Source organism: Gallus gallus, chromosome 4, assembly GCF_016699485.2.
Source record: "Gallus gallus isolate bGalGal1 chromosome 4, bGalGal1.mat.broiler.GRCg7b, whole genome shotgun sequence".
NCBI classification, from domain to species: Eukaryota; Metazoa; Chordata; class Aves; order Galliformes; family Phasianidae; genus Gallus; species Gallus gallus.
Genome location: NC_052535.1, coordinates 60,914,714 through 60,932,842, shown reverse-complemented (window position 1 = coordinate 60,932,842; position 18,129 = coordinate 60,914,714). Strand labels below are relative to the sequence as shown.

The 18,129-nt window shown below is 36.0% G+C and overlaps 1 protein-coding gene across 12 annotated transcripts in view; it reads right to left on the bottom strand.

Moving 5' to 3' along the window:
• Nucleotides 1-890: 890 nt before the first annotated feature.
• Nucleotides 891-18,129, bottom strand: part of KLKB1 (kallikrein B1) — a 38,326-nt gene continuing 21,087 nt past the window's right edge. For 3 of the 12 annotated variants that reach the window (XM_046940874.1, XM_046940870.1, XM_040699958.2), the window contains one exon: nt 5,057-18,128. The gene's annotated coding sequence lies outside the window, so the exon portion shown is untranslated. Of the gene's footprint in view, nt 4,192-5,056; nt 18,129 lie in introns of those variants that run through there. The other 9 variants (XR_005859719.2, XR_005859718.2, XR_005859717.2 and 6 more) reach the window with 9 other exon arrangements.

The following is an 18,129-nucleotide window of genomic DNA, read 5'->3' as shown; positions in this document are numbered from 1 at the left end:
CAGTCTCTAAGCCCTGCTTCAGACATGATATCATAGAGCTTATGCCAAAAGCAAGGAGGTGTTTTGAATCCAGTTCCTTGACTTTTGATTCTTTACCTGTTCAGTAAAGAGAGTATGATTTCAGAATGACTTAGCAGCTCCTACATTCATTCTTAAAATATGAAATTCCCAAGAGGACATAGTTTTAAAAACCATACTCAGATTGATACCACTGAAACAAATTTCTACAAATTTCCATTTAGTTTTTATACATTCTACTTCCTTTTGGCTTTTATATTTATTTATTATGTTTTATACTTATGTATTTTATATTTATACAATATAAAATAAGTTAAATAAACAAATAAAATATAAATACATTTTAAATTTTACCTATGATAGATTTTGTCTATAGCAGTTTAACTCCTGGTAGTGAGCCCCCCAGAATGGTTTGCATTATGACAAAACTGAACCATGAGTTGCTGATCAGTGAAAGAACAGATATCTGACTATAGGTAAGTTATCAAGTTAAGTAAATTATGGGATTAATAAGTAATGAAATTGTGCCCTTGTGGGATTTATCTATTCTCCATTCCATAGTGTATCACTTGAAAATATTTTTATTTCAATCTACCTTAATGCTGTGCTTGGCTTTTGTTTTTCAAAAGCCATCAGAGCTGATGAGATGGTTTTTATGATACAGAGTGTACCACCAGGAGCATTTTACTACTGGTAAGAGATGCTACCACACTTTTCCCAAATCCTGATGTAGAATTGCATAATTTTCTTTTCAAGGTATTCTGATCAAATTCTTGGGTTCACATCAGATGAAGCAAGAATTGCAAACCAAATATCATAAAAAACTGCTTTTCTGCAGGGAGTCTGAAGGTTGCATTAGGGGTTGTAAGAAAACAGTCTGTGGTTTAAAATGAACCAGAAGCAGTCACAGAGCAATATGTGGCACAAGAAGCAGTATGTCAAAAGGGGGACAGAAGAAGAAATGCCAACAGAAGCACTCTTATACTAAATGTCCCCTTAGCACAGAGGGAAAAAACAAAGGCTGAACTTGACAAGGCTGAAAATAAATTTGACAACCTCAGACAAGAAATACAAAATGACCTCAGCTACACTGATTTGAGTAAGCAGTGGTAGAGAAATGGCCAGAAGAAAAAAATGTGGGTTCTTTCAAGTGTAAAATTTTCCTAGGACCATAGAAACTGTTGTTTATAATGAAAGAGCTCTGAATGGGTCTAACATCCATATGGAATCTCCTTACACCTGGACTTGCAGTGATATCACTGGGCAGGTTTCTGAAATAGCACCATGAGCTGTGATTTCTTTTTAAGCCACAGAAACACTGAAGAGTTTCTTCTCTGCATGTACCCCTGCTACACTGGTAACAAACCCATTGCGAAGCCCCTTTGGATCTTAGAGACCTTTGGAGACAAAGGGCTTCGTGTTTCTCAGGTTGTCAGCAAATAGATCAGCTTCAAGGTAGCTGGGAGCACAACTGCTAGTGTCACACCCTCTGGAGGTTACTGGACTTCAAAAAGTTTGGAAATCACAACTTCTGTTTCACTTCCATATAACAAGAACTCTTAAGTGGTTTTTATGCTGGAGAAATTTTTGGCTCACCATTTTAATTTAATCATTAGAAATCTGCAAAAATGAAAGAGCCATTGATATCATTAGGTTTGTTCAATTTTCCACCGTAGTAGTGAGACCTCACATTTAATCATTCATTATACTCTGCCTATTCAGAATCTGTGGATGCTGTGCCATTGCAATTAAGTTTTTCCCTCAAGTGACTTGCATTACTAAAAATGCATAAAAGAAAAAATCAATTAATATTCCATCTTGCATGTGGTACTTGTTCTTTGGGGGAAAAAGGAAGAGTGCAGATGTTGCATACAGTGCAAGCATTACAAACTTAATGAGAATTCAGCAGCATTTCAGAAGTAATTCTGCCTTTTCTTTGATAAAAGCCCACGAGAATTTGCTTTGGGTCCCTATGAAAAAGAAACCTGAAGTACTTTTCAGCACTCGACAATAACTGATGTTTCAGAAATCCCGCAGACTGCTTTCTATGGCAACTTTACATTATTTATACGTATCAAATGTAAAGTCAGTTGAAGGTTTTGGCCATGGTGTCAGTGTTCCTTTATTTTATTCATTCAGTTCTGAATGAGAACTAGTTTCAATGTGATTCCCATTAAGAAAGCTGTTTTTTTGTGATTTAAATAAACTTTCAATTGTATTCTACTTTATAATTACGCAACTATACATTGATCACAATTGGAATGAGAATGACCAGCTCTTAGATTTTTTATTATGAATGCTTTAAAAACCATACCTTGCAGCTGACTAGCATAAAATAATGCCTTCGGGTGTCCTGGGCAATCTTCTCCATGGCCCTAACAGACAGTTCCTACCAAAAAAAAAGCAACAACTAAACGCTCCATCAAGCCTCATTTTTCTTTTTGGAGGATGAAGAGGAGAGAAAAAAACATTACATAGGAGGGGAGAAAGAGGAGAAATCTACATCTTCAGCTCTGTGTCTGGAGCATCAAATCATGAAAGATGTTCTTTACTGATGTGAACATAACACCTTGATTTTGAGAGGAAGATTATCAGTGGTAAAAGTCAAAAACAGATTTTTATGTGTGTGGGTGTTTGCACAGTTTCTATCAGACCTACTGCATTTTGCTGCTGCTAATAGCAGATCTATATTTTCTACAGATCTTTTGTGTTCTGATGTTCTGGCAAACTCTTGAGCTTCTTAAAACAGAGGCTGGGGAGTTTAATGGGTGGGTAGTTTGCTATGATACTAAAAAGAAAATACGTATCTTTCTTAGTTCCAAGACCTTTGTCCAAAACTCTATTTACTATACATTTTACATACTCACAAAGATACTTGTAAATTAAATATTGTTGTAATTTTTTCAATTTTTCTTTTTCTTTGTACCATTTGGGCCCCAAATTTCCAAGACATCTCTCTTCAACTTCACACATTAGACTGTCAGTACTGCTCATTTTCAACTTCCGCAGAGATCTCTGTTGCTGCGAACGTATTGGAAATTGCATCTGCTGTGAAGAGGGACTTGCTGACAGATCAAAAGGCAGAAGAAATTTGCAAGTAAGGATTACTTCAGCTGTAACAATCCCCTACCCTGCTGCCATTCTCACTCTCCTGTGTTTCTGTTAGAAAACAGAGCAAAATACACCCATTGTTAGTAATTTCTCAAAACAAATAGCTGTTTCATAATGACAGTTGAACAAAAAAATTGGATGCTGCAACCAATGGAATGGGAATGGCAGTACAATGGAACATCCAATCTGTCTGTGACATACATTTCTGATCCGGGGGCCAAATTCTATGTGTCAAGAACTATGTTACTGTCTGATACACATTTTTGTTTAAGAGGAAAAAATAGAATCTTTTGCTTGTATTCCATAAACTAAATTTTCTAACCATATAACATGATTTGACCTCAATTTGTTTTAAGGTCTGCTGTCAGATTGGTTATATATTGGATGCTTGTCTTGCAAGAAACGATATTTCTTTTTAAAAGATAATGACTTGCTATAACTAATTACTCTTCTCTAATACAAGCCATCATTCTTCAGGGCATGAGCCAACCAAATCATTTTGAATAGAAATAAATGTTCCCTATTGAGTTTACATATCCTTCTTCTAAAAAATTCAGATCTTGTTCTTTGTTTGAGATAATGCAGCAAATGGAGACACCCCGTGAGAAAAAAAAACTCTCTCCTAAACAAATGTGACTGATCAGAATCTCAAAATTCATAAGAACACTTTATACCAGTCTCTCTTTAGCTTATTTGATACAATTAATTCCAAAGTGTGATTGAGTATTTATTTGCTTTAAATGTGTATTTTTGACCATTATAAATGGAGAACAAGGTCACCTGATTTATCTTCTTTATACCACCTATACTGCTGTAACAGTTCAGGTCGAGAGTTGAAAATCAAAATTGCATAGTTATTTTTATCTGCAGTATTAATGAAACAAGTGAAGAATCGTGTCTGGTTACCCATGTTAATTCTGCTTTCTGTGATATTTCTTCAAAGAGCTACTACACCTCAACTGTTTCTTCCCTGTGGGCCACTTGTACATAAATCAATCCTCTCTTTGATCTGTTTGAGAGGAGATATGGAACACTCCATGCGGTTAATTGTATATACATCTCCTGGATAAAATAGAAGAAAACATTAAATAATCTTATACATAAACATTAACAAAAATACACAAGTTTTTATTAACATATATCTATATGTAGCATGCCTCAAAACATATGTTGCATGAAGGTAAGCAGAAACTTAGGAACATTTCATAAGAATAAGAATTTGCTAATTCTTGAAATTCAAACAGAATATTGAAAATTTTAGATTACAACTACAGTTCTATCCACAACATGTGATCCTCCTCTGGCAACATATGAAAGGCAAAACACTATGAAAATGTGGAGACAAAATGGAAAATTGAGCTCTAGTGACAAAACTGATAGCCTAAGAACATTTTTCAGTCATGTGCAGAATGAACGCACCCACCTTCTCTTCCAGCTGTGGGAAAACATAGAAAAATTAGGAACCATGCTTATCGCATATGAGACAATGAACATATACACAGATCTTACACATGCACATAAGCTGCTCTTCATAATTTTCCACTGAGGGAACTGAGCTAATGAAAAGATCCATTTGTTAGTGGATATTTCCAACTCAAATACAGGATTTGTCTTCAAAGTTTTATTGATACCATTGGCACTCCTGCTTGTCAAGGTCTTATTTACTTAATAAACCTCTGACAGGATTGGAATATGACATTTACAACAAAGTTATTCCTCAGTGAGTCATTCCGCCAGTGACTTTTTATTTCAGCCTCTCTAGAATAGTCCATCCCTATGTTGCAGAAACGAAAACCAGGAATCATCTGCATTTCCTGTTACTATGATGTTGACTTTCATTGAACAGAGGTCTCAGTTATTACAGTCCATTTTTACTAGGCATTTACCCAGTGTAATATACTAAGATGTAATTTTTCTCATCTCTCTCAAGATAAATTATACTTTTTTTTTTTTTTTTTTTCATTACAATGCTCTTTGGTATTCAATTGCCTTTACGGCATTTAATGCAGTAACACAGGAAAAACAAACTTGAAAGTGCTATCAAAGACTGAAGTGTCTCCATCCATTCAGGAAGTACATTGAACATATTCTGTTGTCATTCTTTGCCTTGCAAGACATCACCTCACTTATTCAATCACCAGGATTAAAAGCTATTAAATCATCATCTTAATTCTTTTTCTTTTCATTATCTATATCTTATGGCATAAAAATATTATTTTGAACACAAAACACGATTCCCTCTTTGTTGCCAGAGCCATGCAATTATGTATATATAATGTTCTTCAAGCTGTGCTCATTTCTAATTCCCCAGAAACTCATAAAAACATCTGTAGAATTAATAACTTATTCATATTACACAAAAAGGAAGGAAGAAATGGAAGAAGTGAAAAAGGGAAGAAGGGAAGAAAATCTCCATTGATTACCTTCACTAAAATGCTGGCTGTGAAGGTTTGAAGAAACATGATTTTCTCTTGGGATCTTTTACAAACTATCCTTTTGCTTCCCAAATAACCATTAATGCACACATACCCCTCTTCTTCTCTTTTTTTCACAGACACACACTTCCTTTTCTCTTTTTTTTTTTCTTTCACTCATCTCTTCTTAATCCTTTATCTATTTCTTTGTCTTCTGTTCTGTCAAAATAACTTCCACTGATAAGATTCTACCCTAACTTAAACTTTGGGTGGCCCTATTGCCTTTTAATCAGGATACAGAGCATGAGCTTCACAATTCCACAAACCCTGCAGAGAACAACCTGCACTGCAAGGTGACTTGCACTGAATAAAATTGAGCTGCTGGAGAGGAAGGAAAAGAGAAAATCAAAAATAACCCCTTTCTTTCATTCTGCATCAAATGCTTCTTTCTCAGATTCTAGTCTGAAGATTATAATTAAATATCTCATTATGTTCTTTGGTCTGGATGCAGCAAGCATTTAGATACCAGCTTAATCTTAAGCATACAGTTATTCATCAAAGTACTTTACCTAAATGGATTCCCTGCTGTCCTGCTCTTGCATAAACATTCTTAATCAGTTGAGGTGAATTACAAGTGTATTGCAGGTACTGGCTGAGATTCTATATATTATAGATTATATATATAATATATATTACTTTTTTGGAAACAGACGTTTCTTATCACAGTTTAATGGAAAATTACAAAATAACATAATTTGTCAATTTATCTTACTGCCTATTATTAAATTTTAATTATTAAAGTTTAATTACAGTTGCTACAGGTTTTTTAATCATTCAAGTTAACAACTCGTATGTTAAAAGCTGAATGCATTTTGAAGATTCCATCTTCTGATAGTATAAATGTTAGCACTAAATCAAAGTATTGCCCGGCTTTTTTTTTTTTTTTTAAATTTTTATTTTATTTTAAGGCATTCATACTTAAAACTGATCTAGAGGGCTAAAATTCATTGTCATTCCCTTTATGGATCATGCCTATAACCATAAAAACAGCATAAGCATTCTTCATGGAGAAGGTTTCATACAGATCTTATATAGCACAAAGAGAGAGTACTGTAAAATTGTCTATCATTTTTACCTCTTCTGCAGGGACAGAAAAAGCCCTTCTAGAATGTGATGTACTTTGCCAGTTCTTGTCAGAGCTGGATTATATATTGAACATGCTCTGACAGCAAAACATCGCTCTTGCTTTCCTCCATAATACGTAGCAAGTAGCACTGCGGCCATCTAGAGAACAAGCCAAGAAGCTTCTTTTTTTCTGGGAGAGTCAACTAAAGCTGGTTTTACACCCTGGATAAAGCTAGAAATTCAAAACCTCAAGCCTAAGGTTCCTCTTGATCCTTGCTTTGTGTCAAATTATATGCTATGTTCTGTCCATCGCTGATAAAAACCCAGTTTTCAGTGATCCTTGCCTTTCTCTATCCAGCTGGAAGTCAGAGTGCCTCCATATCTAGTGACAGAAAGAGTGAGCCACATACGTAATTACATATGAAGCACATAGTTTATTGTTACCTTATAGTACCACAGCAATCTCCTTGAAGGCTAGAACTCTCTCCTTTCTACTACAAAGAAGACAGAGAAGTATCAAGGAATAGAAAGGAGCAGAAAGCTTCTGAATTCACAGACTTGAAGAGGTGGTAAAAAATAATGTTTAAGACAATAAATACGTGTTCAGAGACCTTTGTGCTGCTTACAAACGTCGATGCTCTACTCCCTTTGAAACCCAACCAATTCTGAAAACAACTGGATTAAAATGGATTTGGTTAGTCCAGTCAATTCTGGATTAGCTAGGCTGAGTGGCTGAGAGACTTGGAACTTGTTTTCTCTAAAAATCTCCATGAGGAATCGTGAGACCACTGTTTCTCATAACTTTAACAAAGTAGTGAGATTCATTGTCTTCTTTTCTGATGTTTTACTGTGAGAAAAAACAAAAGATGCTCATCCAAGAATGGAGTCAACATTGTTTTTGCATTTATTCTTCCTCTCCCCATGTTCTAGTGACAGTAAAACTAATATTTAACCACACCTTGTTTTCTGATTCACAAAAATGGAGTAAGAGTTTATACTTAAACTACAATAACTGTTGGGGAAAATCTTTCACTTGCTAAGTCCCAGCACAACTGGTTCAAGCAGCTAACACTTTACAAATGCACACATCCCTGGTATAGTTATTGACCTGGTTTACCCCAAGATATTTTCCAATAAAGTCTATAGTTCGGGGGAGAAATCTTTAAGGTTTTGAGGATTTTTTGTGTTTTTTTTTTCCTCACTTTGACACTTCCAGAAGAACTTTAGTTTGTCAAGGAATTTAAAAATAAAAAATAAAAATTCTTCCCCTAAATTCCTCCTCTCTTTATGTTCAGTACTTCTGTGAACTTCATTCATTAGGACTGGAAATTTGTAAGCAAGCCATTTGGAATAAATATAACACAAGTTCTAAGTATGGTGTTATCATCCATTCAAGCGCTGTGATTAGAATATAGAAGTGCAGCAGGTCAGGCCACAGGCAAGAGCCTCAGTGAGGTTTCCTAATTCCTGCCTGAAACACTCCTATTTTTCTCAATTAGTATATGCTTGAGATGACAAAGTGAGGAAGTGCTTCTCCAATGCTCTTTAATGACATGGGAGCACTTCCAAGACGTTCAAGTCTCTGTTCCTCCCTGTTCTGTTCTCTGAACAGAACCCCAGGATCTTACCCTTTTGTTTCCAACTTTCTTTTTTCATGTTTGCTAAATGTGAATAGCATAACTATGAAACATATTTAATTACCAAAGAGACTTGTTAAATTTTCACTAGATATTGACCTGAATATTCTTTTAGGCTTGGATCATCTGCCAAGGGATAAAACAAGTTATTCACATGGTTTTACTCAAAGGAGTTCTGTTGTCACAATAATACATGACTAACATCCCAAAAATAGAAAACATGCATTCTTTCCTCAGTTCCAAGGACTTGACATAACCCCCACATTTCATGAGAAACACATACTTTGATTCTTGAGTGGTTTCCAGCATCTCTCAAGAAAATAAAATACATCTGCTTTATATAATGACTAAGTACTATAAACAACGAAGAGTTTCAGCCCACTGGAGCAACTGAAATAACAGACACCTACCAGGAGAACAATCTTCAAACAGCAGTCACATCATTGCCGACCCCTCAGATCTCAATTCTGCACTTATATGACCCAAAATGCAACTAGCCCTTCTTCCCCATTACTACTTTTTTGTCTGCCTCTGTCTTTTTGTTTCCATCTCGGTAGTATCCTCTGACACTGCTCACTACACAGTCACAGTCACAACAGCACAGTCCTGGGGGTAGCACAGAAATGGGTCTGCACAGTCAAAGCAGGACCTCAAGCCAGAGCCTCACAGCTGGACTTCAAAAAGAATTTACTGACACTTTTAAGACAAGTATAAGAGAAAAAAAATCTAACTAAATGACACCAACTGGAAGGAAAACTATGCCTTATGTCCATCACAATTTATCCCACTTCTACTAACCACCTCTCTCTCTCCCAATCCTGAATTCCTCATCAGCACTCCCTAAACTGTGCATAAGTTTAACACAGCTTGGTTATAACCAGGACATTTGGTCCTATTTAACTGGGTATTTGGTGTCTCTGCTTTCGATGTGACAGAGAGCTATATCTGAAAATCTGTCTGAAGTTTTCAGGTACGTCTGTCTTTCTAACAATGACTGTTAGATGATCTTACAAAACTTTACTCTTTCACAACATCCAGTCCCTGTATTCAATGCACAAAGAAGAGGTGGGGACAGAAACAAAAATTTCCTCTGTTTCTCACACTAGAACAAAGAAACTCTGGTCTCATCTCCCTAGCTCTGGATGCTTTGTACTGACAAGCTACAGTGAGCAAAAGAACACTTCTTCCACATCATGCTTAGGATTTTCCTCACAGCAATAGGATGCACTATTTTGAACAATTCATCACTAGCAATAAATGGATTCTATTTCCTGTTTCCAGAAGAGTGCTCTGATCACAACATTGTTTCATAGAATCACAGAATCACAGGTTGAAAGGGACCTCTTCCCAGTGAAGAACTGCAAAAAGATATTCCTGTCGTATTTCCAAGAAGTTATTTCCTGATAAGGGCAATCAAGAGGGACTGACTGAGGAGTTTAGATTAGTAATACTGAGCTGGAGCACTCAGTTTCAGCCAAAGAAATAAAATCCTACCAAATGGGAGACTGTAGGACTAAGGCCTGAACTGTCTGGATCATTTGTATAAATCTTAGGCTTAATTATAATAAAAACTATCTGTTAAGAACACAGGTTGTGTCCCACCACAACTGTAATCTACTGTTGTCCATTTTCACAGTCCAATATTTAGAGTTACCCAGAAAACATGTGAATATGAACATAAAAATTAATCAATTTGCAAATGTGGAAAAGTGTAGTTTCTTTTAAAACTAAACTCCTTATTTCTGTGCTATTTCTTGCTTTGAATTGAGGAATACAAAAATTCTTTTGCCCTATTTTTAGCCTGCCCTAATCTGCAATTCTGCAGGATTATAAAAAAAAAAACAAAACATGTTAAGTGTAAGCCTTGAAAGTCATGCTTATCTAAGTGTAATTTTTCTACCCTAGGTTCTAATAATCAAGGACTTTATATATCCCCAAGAATGTGTTCAGGAGATGAGGTGCTTTCAAGCTAAAATAGACTCCAGACATATCAAAGAAATCAAGACAGACAGGGGAAAAAAAGCAGTTCTTCTTATGTGTGATTTACATTATTGTCAATTAAGATTTGATTAAGATAGTTACTTTAAACATGTAACTGTCTGTTTCTTCCACTAGCAAACAAGGAAACCTAGTAACCCAAGGAGCAATATACAGTGAAGTGGAAATGCAGTCTGTCTTTCTCTGTGTGTATATGTAGATAGTTAGAAGAACGTGACTACTCCTTTCTAGGTAAACATGTGTACTTTGGATATGATCTCCCACTTGGCAAACAAAATGTGAATTCAAGAGTGAAAGAATTGGTTTCTACACTGTAGAAAGCTGGGGAAGATTTAAATAAGCTAATTGCACAATCTACAGTTTCCACTGATTTGTAAGGGAAACATAAGTAGTGAGAATTCAGTTATCTCACTAAGAACTGTCATCTGGGCTCCTGTGTCATGTGATAAGGCTTTGAAAACAAGCAGGTTGCTTGTTTCGTGGTTGGTAGATATAAACCCTCTGAATTCATGTAAAAATAAAACACTTAAATGGGCAAACTGAAAACAAAAACCCATATTCATACAGGGCCTCTTTTTCAATTGTTCTTACTGCTGCTCTTCACCCACAGGTCTCATGTGACAGAAAGGATAGCAGCTAATGCACATAGAAGACACTGCTTGTTCTGAAAAGCCCTGCCTGAATTTTACATATCTTTTGGTGCTTGGAAGTATATGTAAAGTTAAACCAAACACATTTTTTGAAACCACATCGATTTATATTATTATTTATATTGCTACACCCTATAGTTTTTGCATTATCATTCATCTCTCTTACTAATGTGTCGATGATGGAGATGGGATGGTAATTCAATGTTTACTTTACATAATTCCAAAACTTACTTTAGAGTTCTGTTAACCTACCCCCTTGTAAAATAGAACTCATCTTCTGCAATTAGGTAACAGGCCACTGATATAAAAGTCTATTAAGAGCAGAAGACACAACAAATTCTTATGGAATGACTTTCATTCGCATCTCTCTGAATTCATCAAAATGGTTCTTGCATTTAGATGCACTTTAATGGCTAATGAAAGCTCTCTCAGCTAAAAGAACACCCAGCATCTCAGCCAACAAAACGTCAACTGTAAGAACAAACCTCGACCTGAATAAGTAATTATGCAAGCTTATATGCAGAGAAAGACAACCGGGTAAATCTTGTGCTTTGTATGCATGATCATGAAGTGCAATTTAGCACCACAAAGCACCAAATCTCTGTACAAGTTCCAAGGCAAAACAAAGAAACAAACAAAAGAAGCAAATACTTGTATTAGGACTGTGTTGGATCCAGGCTAATTACTCTTGCCATTCAGCAGAGATAATTTGCCCTGGGAAAGCTCTGAGCCCCAGGGTGGACCCTGGCAGCACACTGTGGAGCCCCTGGCACCACTCGGAAGGGCCAGCTTACACAGACCTTGCCCAGGGGTGGCTTACAGGAGGCAAACCATTGCGTCTCCTCTGATACAGGAGAGGTTCAGTAAATCAATCTGTTGATTCCACTTTACAGCCCTGAAGATATAGCATAGAGAGGATACAAGACAATATCCCACAGGGAGGAATTCTGGCCTTTCCCTATAGAGAAAGGTGGACTAGCTGCCAACTGGAGGAGGGACAGAGCCCCTCTCACTGCAGTGAATCCCAAACAGCTCATGTCAGCCTCATCTGCTTTTACAGTCTTAGGATTTTACCTCTGGTATGATTTTTTTTCCATAACTTTAAGTGAATGGGTCACTTTACCTGCATCTGAAACACTCTAACCCTCAGGGTCAAAAGGCAGTGACATCCATTTCACTCCTGCAGTATTTCAAGGCTGGTTTTCTGAGAGGCAAGAAAAAGAACATTCTTCAGAAGAGGAGAATATAAACATTGCCCTAGATGAAACGTAGCTGGGATGGTTCAAGATGCATCTGGTATACTTTGAAAAAGTATCAGAGTCAAATGGCACTGCTCCTTATTGTGCTTCCTTGAACTTTGACCATCCATCAATCACATATAAATTGTATTGCTACTTTTTTTTCTATTTTCCCTCTATTACATAATTATATATACTGCCATACATTGCTGGCAGACAGAACTGGGGCTTTGTGCTTCCACTCTTTAAAGTTTTGCTCTTTCTCATATTCATGTAATAGTCGAAAGTCCAAAAGTCATCAATCCTCCATTTTCTTCTCTTGCTTGACTTATTAGATATTTACATGCTTCAATTGCCTAAGAGTATTAAGCTTTCTCAGTCTCTCCCCTTTCCCTTTCTCATCATTATTTTTGTGTAAGCTCCTTCATCAGTCTTCCCTTGAGCCACAAATTTTAATGTCTGTGGCTTAAAATTGCAGTGGAATGGCCAGTTCTTCTTCATGTACTACTTAGCACAAGTGTGACTTCCAGTTTCCTCTAACTCCTTCCCTGATGTCAAGGGTCTTCCAAACTCCCATTTTAGTTCAGATAATAATTTTTACAGATATAGAATAAAATAATGGTTTGGGTTGGAAGGGACTATCAAGACCATCTAGTTCCAACCCCGCTGCTATAGGCAGGGACATCCCCCACTAGACCAGGTTTCTGAAAGCCCCATCCAGCCTGGTTCTGAATGCCTCCATGAAGTGGGTATCCACAGCCTCTCTTGGCAACTTGTTCCAGTGTCTCATCACCCTCACAATAAGGAATTTCTTCCTAATATCTAGTCTAAATATACCCTCTTTCTGTTTAAAGCCATTTCACTTTGTCCTGTGGCTACATGCCCCCATGAAAAGTCCCTCCCCAGCTTTCTGAAGGCTCCCCTTCAGATACTGGAAGGCCACTATAAGGTCTCCCTGGTGCCTTCAGGTTGAATAGTCCCGTCTTCAGCCTGTCCTCACAGAGGTGTTCCAGCCCTCTGATCATCATCATGGTCCTCCTCTGGACCTGCTCTATATGTATCTAATCTTCTTACCTAAAGATTTTTTCTGCATATTTACTTACTTACTCATATAATAGGGAGAAGTCTTCTTTATCTTTCTGCTATAAAAACATTTCTCATGATACAAAAAGTGGTTACTGAGGAAAGGATGTCAGTGCTAAGAGTCAACGGGCTGATAAGTAAAACCATAGAAGATTGAATTGTTATTAAATTTGATTATCTAGACTTGTGTTCTTACAACTGCACAGTGTGAAGGAGAAGCTTATCAGACATCGTTATGGCTTAAAACTTCTGCTTATGATTTAAGAGTAATAGGTAATCAAAACCAAGACCTGACAAGGGGAATCTGACTTACAACATACGTTACCCAGATGTACTTCCTGTTTTTTCCTTCATTAGTACTCAGCTGCCAATAACACCGCTATCTGCACCTTCTGTCCTGTGTACCTCAGGTACAAGAGGCTCAGCCACGCTGATGGACAGGCAAGCACAAAACATGTTTCATCACTGAACAGAAGTAGTAAGTTCCAACAGATTACTTGACAAAAAGTGTAGAAATAATCCACATTCAGAAAATTTTGTATCTATAACAACCATATTTTGATTGAATATTCAGGGTTTTTTGTTACACTATAAACGGTTCACAGGTATGACAGATATGTTTTCTTGAGACTTATGGATACAACCAGGAAAATAAACACCTGAGTAAAAAATTGAAATTTGCCAAGGTGGATCAAAAACAAGATTTGGATGACATTCTGGAAATGTCAAATATTTCCTACTTTGAAAAGTAAACAGTCATGTACTCTTTCTTTCTTTCTTTTTAAATAAGAACGGAAGGGTTTAATTCATGTAATCGCCCCTGCCAAAAAGAAGACAGAGTAAAAAGTTAAAAAAAAAATCATTTTGGAATCAGAACTTTCCAGTATTTTTGTTTAAAAGTAGCACTTTAATACAAATTGATCTGCATTTTGTCAAGATAAATCAATGAGTACTTTCCAAACTTTCAAATGTAATTCATTTAGTTAAAAAATATTTTTTCAAAATTTTGATTTGTCCATTGACCTTAAAAATTAAAACTTCAAAATGAAACTAAGGTCAAATGCCGAGCAAACAAACATTCTAACATAATCATACTTTTTTAGTATACTTAATGAACACATCATACCTTTCCTTTCAAATGTTTACATTCTAAAAATAAAAAACATTAAATAATCTATTTTATTTCGTAACTGTTTACTTTCTGCATTTGTAGCAAAACTGCAGAACACAACAACCAAAGCTCTTACAGTGACAAATCTAAAAGAATTACCAAGTATGTTAATTTTAATGATGTCTCTTTGAGTACTTATTGCTTATTTTGAGAGTTTTAATTTCTTATTATATTATTTATTATTAATAATTAATGATTATATTATTATATTAAATTATTAAATTGTTGTTATTAAATTGTTATATTATTAAAATAATAACAATTATCTTAATCAAATTATTATTATTATATATTTAACAAATATTCCTTCAAAACAAAATTGGTCCACAATTGTCATAGCTAACAGGGGTATGCATACTTTCTACAAATTGACCTGATCCATTTTACTATCTACCACGCTTTGAAAAGCCTTTGATTCATGGAAAACATTTTATACACTGAGTGACAACAAAATGGGTAACAGAATGATCCCAATCAGTCAAAAATACCGGCTGGCTGCGCTTTAGAAAGAAGATGCATGAGCAACACTCCATAAAAAGGCAGACCTGTACTTTACAAAACTGATCTTATCATCTGAAATGCAAGTCCATAAACAATTTCAGCATTACAGTGTAGTAAACTGCTAGCAGTTGGTTTTAATATTTAGTCTACTGTAAATTCTTATCTAATTTGCCAAAAAATAAATATACAGACTAGATTTTTTTCTGTGAAAGAAACCAACACGCATATGTAAAACCTATTCATTTAACCTCTATATTCATCTGTCACTTCCATTTCATCTACAAAGAAATAATTCATTTCAGTGTAGAATCACTTCTTATATGATGTTGTAGAAATTTCACTTGTATCTTTTGCTCCTGCAGTCCAGCTTAAAGAAAGAAATATAATTATATCTCTATCTGAAACATCATTCTTACCTCACCAACACTATGCATCCAGCTGGCCTTAAAATGTTTTACAGCGCTACAAGTAGAGAGGAAAACTTCAAGAATCAAAGTGTTATAGTTAGTAAAAGGATCTCTGCTTATGCAGTATCCAAGTCAGGCCCATATCTATATTTCTTAATTTATCAGAAAGAGGAGAATATCTAGTCCAAGAAGCTTAGTCCATTCATAACGGCAGTTTATTCTGTAGTACTACCAAGAGATTACATTCTTAAAAGCATACTAAATCCTTTTCATTAAATACACAGAGCATAATCTAGACTTTTTGGTTGAATAAATCAAATGGCACTTGTTAGATGCTTAATAAAGCAACCTCTTGCATCAAAGCATACACCAATTAATAGGCTGCTTTGATGACACAAACAACAGCAGAGTTGTTAAAGAAAATTTTTTAAAAACTATGTGTCTCACTTACCAGGCAGGCACGAGTCATTCCACCACGGGTGTCCCTTATGCTCAGACAATGCATTCAGAAAGCATGAGTTCTCTGTCTATAGTCTTGTTTGCCCTAAAGTATTGTAGATGGTCATCATAGTGTTGTAAGTGTGCCTCTGAAATACTGCAACTGGGGGGTGTCTCCATAAATCAGAGCACAGAAATAGTAACTAAAAACATTGCTATAATTTCCTAGTGATATAACAGTATTATTATTGTTTACTTTGGAGACTTCCCCACAGTCAGACCAAAGCAAAGTGCAGAGGGTCATTGCAAGTGATAGTCTTGAAACAAAGAAAGAAAGTGATGTGTTCTAAATAAGCAGCTATTTTAAGTCCCAGTATTTATTGTAAGACTACCGTACCCATCTCTTTTCCAAGTTTTTATCCTGGGATAAATTAATTTGTATCAGATGGCTTCATTACACTGATACAGAGAGATCTCTGATGGAATGGAAAAGAAACAGCAAGTCCTGGCATACCCCCTGTGACCTGCCTACTGAGACTGCTCTTGGTTTTGGAGTATTTCAGCAGTGCATGTTTACCTTCAAGAAACCAGTGTCAATGACTTAAATTCAGAAAAATCTGACCTGAACTTCTTGCATTCCCTTTTATCTATAAACCAGACTTTAAAAAATGATTTAAGTTCAGCTGGAACATTTGGCTTATATTTTTTAGTTCAGTAGATTTACCCTTCATCTTGTGTGAAGGTTTACATAGTACAGTCAGTGCCACACGTGACAGCTGTGAGTCAGATTGCTGGAAATAATGAAAAAAAGCTTTAATATCAGGAGGATTTTTGTTCAGAAAAACTGCTTACAAATACTAATGGTACCCTGTAGCCTGTAGGATGGCCATGGGTCATGTTTTTCAGCTTTTTTTCCTGCAACCCCAAGAGACAGAAATGTACTTTTTATGTATAAAGGTGACCTTCCCATCCAGTCCTATGAATCTAGCAGATGCAGCTTTAAAAGCAGTATCCAATACATAAAATTCTGTATAAAACTAAAAGATTATCAATATGAACCAAGTATGAAATCTGTATGTCAATATCAACTATATTTTTGAAGATGCTACGGGTTATTTATTTTACCAACTTTTTTTCATTAGGTAATGCCTAGAAGCCAACTGAGATGAGTTTCTATTGCATTATGCAGAGAAATATAATATAAGAGCTTAGAAACAGTAGAAAGAGTTGCAAAAGGAGTACATTTTTTGCCTTCAATCAATGGCTGACAATTCTCCAAACAAGCTGTGCTATCACCTTGGGGTAGTTTCCTTCTTTTTCCTTGCATGCCTCTGTAACCTAAGGTGAGTTTCTATTTACTAAATGTCACACTGAAAACCTCGTTAAGGGCAAAGGAGAATACATCACAAGCACCCATTCAAAATTTATTGCTAACATAGCTAACATTTTAATAGGTTAATGATCCGAATTATCTAATTCATAGAAAATACTAATACTGTTGGAATGAAATACTCATTACACAGTAGTATCTGACTACCCAGGGTGTTGTCATGGCTTAACCATTACCCCCTGACCTGCTGTTAACCCAAGCTGCAGCTGGGCTGGGGGAGGCAATATCAAGTGCACTGCCAGGGTCAGGGCAGAACCTTCTCCTAGTAATGGCAAAGGTCATACCTATTGAGGTAGCACAAGTAATTCACAACTTTGTTTTAGTCGTTTGTATGTATACTTTACCTTCTTATTGTTTTTCTTCATTACTTTGGTGTTATAATGATTTTAATTGGATTTGAGATTTCTAAACAAAAACAACTGCAGGAAAGTAAAAAAAAAAGTTCCTAATATAAATTTCTGGTACTTGCAGAAGAATGGAATGGCTGAACCAGCTAAAGAACGAGTAAGAATAAACAAACAAAAATCTGATGATATTTCCAAGTTTGAAAACTCACTCATACTACAAACCCTGATTTTGTATTGCTGATGTTGATCAGAGCCAGCAGATAGAAGACTGTTCAATCTATCTTGTGTGCACAAGACAAGACCACTGTCTTGTCATGCTGTAACCCAGCAGGAAACAGTCACAGGAGCTCTCTGACTGTATCCTACCCACCACTTCAGTCTCTTGCTGTAATTGAAGGCCATTTTTCAGTCCATAACTTTCTCTAAATCTTTGGTGCACATCTCTCTCCTCCTGCCTGACTGCTGCAAGTTTTATGAAGACCAATGCCTACCTGGAGATTATGGAGTTGTAGTAGGATTGTAAGATATTAGTTATCCTCTTCTCCAAAAGAGCCTGTAGTAGCTGGGACATCATTATGTGCAGTCCAGTTCAGTTGCATCC